This window comes from Hemitrygon akajei, chromosome 15 (genome assembly GCF_048418815.1).
Source record: "Hemitrygon akajei chromosome 15, sHemAka1.3, whole genome shotgun sequence".
Taxonomy (NCBI): domain Eukaryota; kingdom Metazoa; phylum Chordata; class Chondrichthyes; order Myliobatiformes; family Dasyatidae; genus Hemitrygon; species Hemitrygon akajei.
The window spans coordinates 16,901,332-16,906,675 of NC_133138.1; positions in this window are offsets into that span (position 1 = coordinate 16,901,332).

The window sequence follows — 5,344 nt, forward strand, 5'->3', positions numbered from 1 at the left end:
TTATTGGAGATAACTTAGGTTGTTATAAAGGAAAATATTAAGTTTATCTGTCATAGGTAGATTGAGACATAGAGTGAAATGTGTAATTTGCATCAAATCAAATCAGCAAGGATTGAGTTGGGCTGCCTACAATTGTCACGACGCTTCCATCTCCAACATAGCATGCCCACAGCTCACAATTCACTAACCCTAACCATGCATTTTTGGAATGTGGGAGGAAACCAGAGCATTCAGAGGAAACCCACGTAGCCATGGGGAGATTATATTAAACTTCATACGGACAATACCGGGATCAAACGCCAATCTTACAGCTGGCACTGCAAAGCATTGTTCTAACTGCTACATTACCATGTCAGGCCATGTTCTGACGTAGATGAAAATGTTAATAGATCATTTACTATATGTTAAAGTTTCTAAGTCTTCATATATAACTTAAACAATGCTATTATAAGCATCCATTTATTAACATTTTTCTTGCCTCTCTCTTTTGGGTACAGTTCCAGCTGTAAGAAAGCGCGGATGAGAACAGTTGTTAAAACTGTTTGAGGCACTCCAGAGGACAAAGCTTTAATGGGTTAATCAGGAATCCACTGCAAACATCATGTCCAATAAGTACTGACTGCAACAAACTGCTGAGTTGGTCAGTTTAAGAACTCAATATTGTCTTCTTTGGCCCCTGGGCAACAACATACTGACTTTAATAATAATTAATATAAAACCAAATCAAAATTCATGTTCATAAACTCCCAAATGATTATCTGCTTGATGCTTCAGTTCAGAAATCTTTCTCCAGGCCTTCTGGAGGACAGTGCAATGTCAATGCTGTATTTGGTACAATGACATCTGTTCTGTTTTACTTTGGTGAGACTAGAGATTGAAATATTTAGCCTTCAGCACCAATGGTGCATTTGACTTTATCACTCATGATTAATGAAAGAATTATGCTTTATGCACACATTCTAGTAAGATCACCATGATACAATTCAAAAAATAGTGGTATTCATTGAATTGCCAATTTAAGGCAGATTTGTGTAAATATAATTTTTAAAATTACATTTTTGAAAGGAGAATGTCAGTGTTATTGACCATATTTGGGCAACCATTAGCCACTTTTGTAAGTTTTTGCGGTGGAAATTTGTTCCATTGCCTTCACTGGAACAGCATACTTTGTGAACTATCTAATGGAAAGTGTGCTGACTGGCTGCATTATGGCCTGGTCTGGGAACTCCAATGTCTTTGAGTGGAAAAGTAGTGGATTTAGCCCAGTACCTCACGGGTAATGCCCTCCCAACAACTGAGCACATCCACATGAAACGTTGCCGTAGAAAAGCAGGACCCATCATCAAAGATCCTCACCGCTCAGGCCATGCTCTTTTCTTGCTGCTGCCATCAGGTAGAAGGTACAAGTATCTAAAAACAAACAAACTTCATGACATATGTGAGTGATGATAAACCTGATTCTGATATGGATTTCTATTGTGGACTGAGAGTGGGAAGGGGGCAGGGAGAAGGGAATCATGGGTGGGAAAAGGAAAAGGGAGGGCGGATGGTGTGGGAAATGCCAGAGAAACATTCTATAATGGACCAATACACCAATTGTTTGGAATCAAATGACCCTGCCTGCTGTCTCAAGGTTGGGTGTGTCTGCACCTGCGCCACTCCTACCCCGGCACTCTTCCTCTGACATCTTTTGCACACTCCTCCCGCAGTGCTCCACCTTTGCTGCTCCCAGTGCCCTTTGCTCCTGCCAGATCTACAACTTGATCTGCACTCCACGCTGACAAATGCAAAATTGTGCAAAAGTCTAAGGCACCCTAGCTATATATACGTGCTAGGAGTTTTGCTCAGAACCGTTTGTGGGTGGGAAGGAGGAATGGTGCATGTTTTGCTGTTGGTTTGTTGCTTGGTGTGTTGTTCTCTGTTGTGTCCTGTGTGGTTCCGCTGAGCATGATGGGCATGCTGTGTGTGGCCGTGGTTGTGGGCTGCTTCCAGCACGTCGTTCAGTGTGTTTGTTGTTGTCATAAATGATGCATTTCACTGCATGTTTCATTGCTCGTGTGATAAATACATTTGAATCTGAATCTGGCAGCAGTCAAAATGCCTTCATTTTGCACAGAAAAACCCTCTATAAGCAAACAAGATGATTGCTTTTCAGCGTTGAAGCCTGTCTGTTGATATCAGCGGTGATGTCTTCAATCTGGAACCCACACAGGTGTGTGTGTGTGAGGTTTGCACCAAGAAGCATTTTGTCACATAAAACCTGTCAGAGGAAGCTGCTGGCATGCTGAAACAATCTTCCACTGCTCAGGGTACTTGTCAACGTTGCGCAGCTTGGCAGTTTGCTTGTCAAGATTTATAGTGGCCTGCTGTACACAGCCAAATCTCCGTCAACTAACTATCATTACCACCAGCTTCACAGTGAGAAATTAACACTAGGAACACTAGCAGGAGGTGGAGACATAGGCAGTCCCGTTACAATGAAATAGGAAAAGCTGATTCTTCTAATGTCTGATATCTGCTTGACCACGCAGTAAAATAAAATTTGTAATAGCTTTATTGTCATGACTCAGGTCAACAAAATTGCAGTACTGCTCCATTCAGAGCAAAGCAGCATCCTGGTAATTCAATTACTGAAAATGCAATGTCCAAATTAAATTTGTTCACTATTGATGGTGAGGATGTGGATGTGGTGAGGACCTACAAGTACCTGGGGATGCACCTGGATGACAGACTTGACTGGAGCACCAACACATAGACTGTGTACAAGAAGGGTCAGAGTCACCTCGATGTCCTGAGGAGACTGAGGTCCTTTGGAGTTTGCAGACCTCTCCTTCACATATTCTATCAGTCTGTTGACGCCAGTACAATCTTCTATGCATTGGTGTTCTGGGGCAATGGCATCAACATGGGTAATGCCAACAGCTCAATAAACTGATCAGAAAGGCTGGCTCGGTTATTAATGTCAAACTGGTCGCATTGGAGGCTGTAGTAGAAAAAAGGACCCTATGGAAAATCCTGGCAATTCTGGACAATGTTTCTCACTCTCTGCATACCACCTTCATTGAACAGAGGAGCACTTTCAGTATTAGACTAAGACAATGGTGCTGCTCTAAAGAGCGCTATATGAGGGCATTCTTACCCTCAGCCATTAGGCTCTATAATGAGTCAACCTATAGCTGGGGAAGTGATGACCCCCTCCTGTTAGACTGTTTGAGGTATCTTATTTTTTATTCTTTCTTACTTCTGTTCTAATAATTATAATCTGTGCACTTGTAATGCTACTGTTAAACTGTAATTTCCTTTGGGATCAATAAAGTATCTATCTATCTAGCTATCTATCTACGTTGTTGGTGGAGTGTCGTTTGTGGCTGATGAGACCAATGTGAGAGTGGCTGTCTCTGTTGCAAAGCCATATCTATAAGCTCTTCTGGAGATAAAGCATTCCATTCTATGGGCCCATTTGTCTTCTGCTGCTTTTAGGAATCCTTCCTTACCTGACTTAAGATGTGGTTTCAGGGTGCTACTCCACCTGGTGTGGTCAGCTGCAAGTTCCTCCCTGGACTCTATGCTGAAGTCCAGCGCCTTTAATGTTCCATTTGCAGACATTCTTGTTGTGCAGTTGTGGGCGGCCAGCAGTTCTCTTGCCTGAGGATGACCTTGGGGTGTGCATCTAGCATGCAGCAGACACGGCCCAGTCGGAGCATCCTATGCTGCCTGAGCAATGTGAACATGCTAGGGAGGCTGAACCAAAATCCATTGGGAGAATCCAAATCCATTGATTCTATTGTAAATACATTCATTGAGGGTTTTGTGAATTGGTGATACTGGAGTTAGAGACCTAGTGTTTGGGGTCCTGTCATCACTAAGTCTGGAGTTCAAGGCCAATGTTCGACGATTGGCAGGTTCTGGGGCTGAAGTTGAGGGTCTAGACCTGAGGTTCAACTTGAAAGTCAAGAGCTTGAGGTCCATTGACTAGAACCTGAGACTTGGATCTCTAGAATTCCACAGGGGAAGTTGAAGGCTCAATGTTTGTGAGTCTGAGTCAGCTGGAAGGTGGAGATTGAAGGCGGCCTGTCCGGGGGTTAGACGACTGTGTACGTATATTGGTGGGAGGGGAAGAACGGGGCTTATTTTGCTATAGATGTTTTGTTGCTTGTTGTGTTCTGTGTTGTTCTTCTGAGAATCGTGGACGTGCTACATTGGTACTGGAATGAGTGGCCCACAGCACACCCTTGGATGTGTTGGTTGTTAACACAAGTGACGCATTTCACTGTACATTTCAATGTACATCTGTTAAATAAATTTGAATCTTGAATCTTAAATCAATTAGCAAAAGCTCCACACTTGTCATAAGGATTTTTTCTAAGTTAAGCTTAATGTTTTGAAAATTAAAATGGCAACAAATTATGTTTCTCTCTCATTCCTTTCTTCTATTAAATCAACATTAAAGCAATGTGCTCAAAATAATTATTACTTTTAACTGATATTTAGCGAACATCATCAGAACTCTATTCCCACTTATGTTCTCACAAGAGCTAATTAACAAATCCTTCAATGAAGCAAACAAATAATTTTTGGCAATAAAGGATGTATTTTCTCTTGACATCTTCTTTCCAAAACTTATATTATTCTTTAAAATTGTAATTCTAAGATTATGCCTGGTAAAAAAAAATCAATTTGTTTATAAAATGGAGAAAAGTCAAGCTTCAATAATCCTTGAAATAAATTAAGGAGCTTAGCAACTGATCTGTGCTGACATTGGCTTTATCCATGACTCCCAAATGATGAGTTTTTGGGTAAATATTAAGTCAAAATGCAATGTGATTAGTTGGTATATCTCTAGACTGTCATTGGCAATACTAGTTCCACAATTAAAGGCTCATGTGTATCTGTCTATAGAGCATTTTGCGAAATAATGAGAGTCCTTTAATTGTATAGACTACATATCTTAGATCAGTATAAATTACTTTGCCTCACAAACAAGTGAAAATCTGCAGATGCTGGAAATCCAAACACAAAATGCTGGAGGAACTCATCAGGCCAGGCAGCATCAATGGAAAAGAGTACAGTAGATGTTTTGGGCCAAGACCCTTCAGCAGCACTGGGAAAAAAAGATGAGGAGTAGATTTAAAAGGTGGAGGGAGGGGGAGGTGTGAAGTAAAGAGCTGGAAAGTTGATTGGTGAAAGAGATACAGGGCTGGAGAAGGGGAATCTAATAGGATAGAACAGAAGGCAATGGAAGAAAGAAATGGGGGGAGGAGAACAAGTGTGAGGCGATGGGCAGGCAAGGAAATAAGGTGAGATATAGTAAGGGGATGGGGAATGCTGCAGGAAAGGGGGTGTC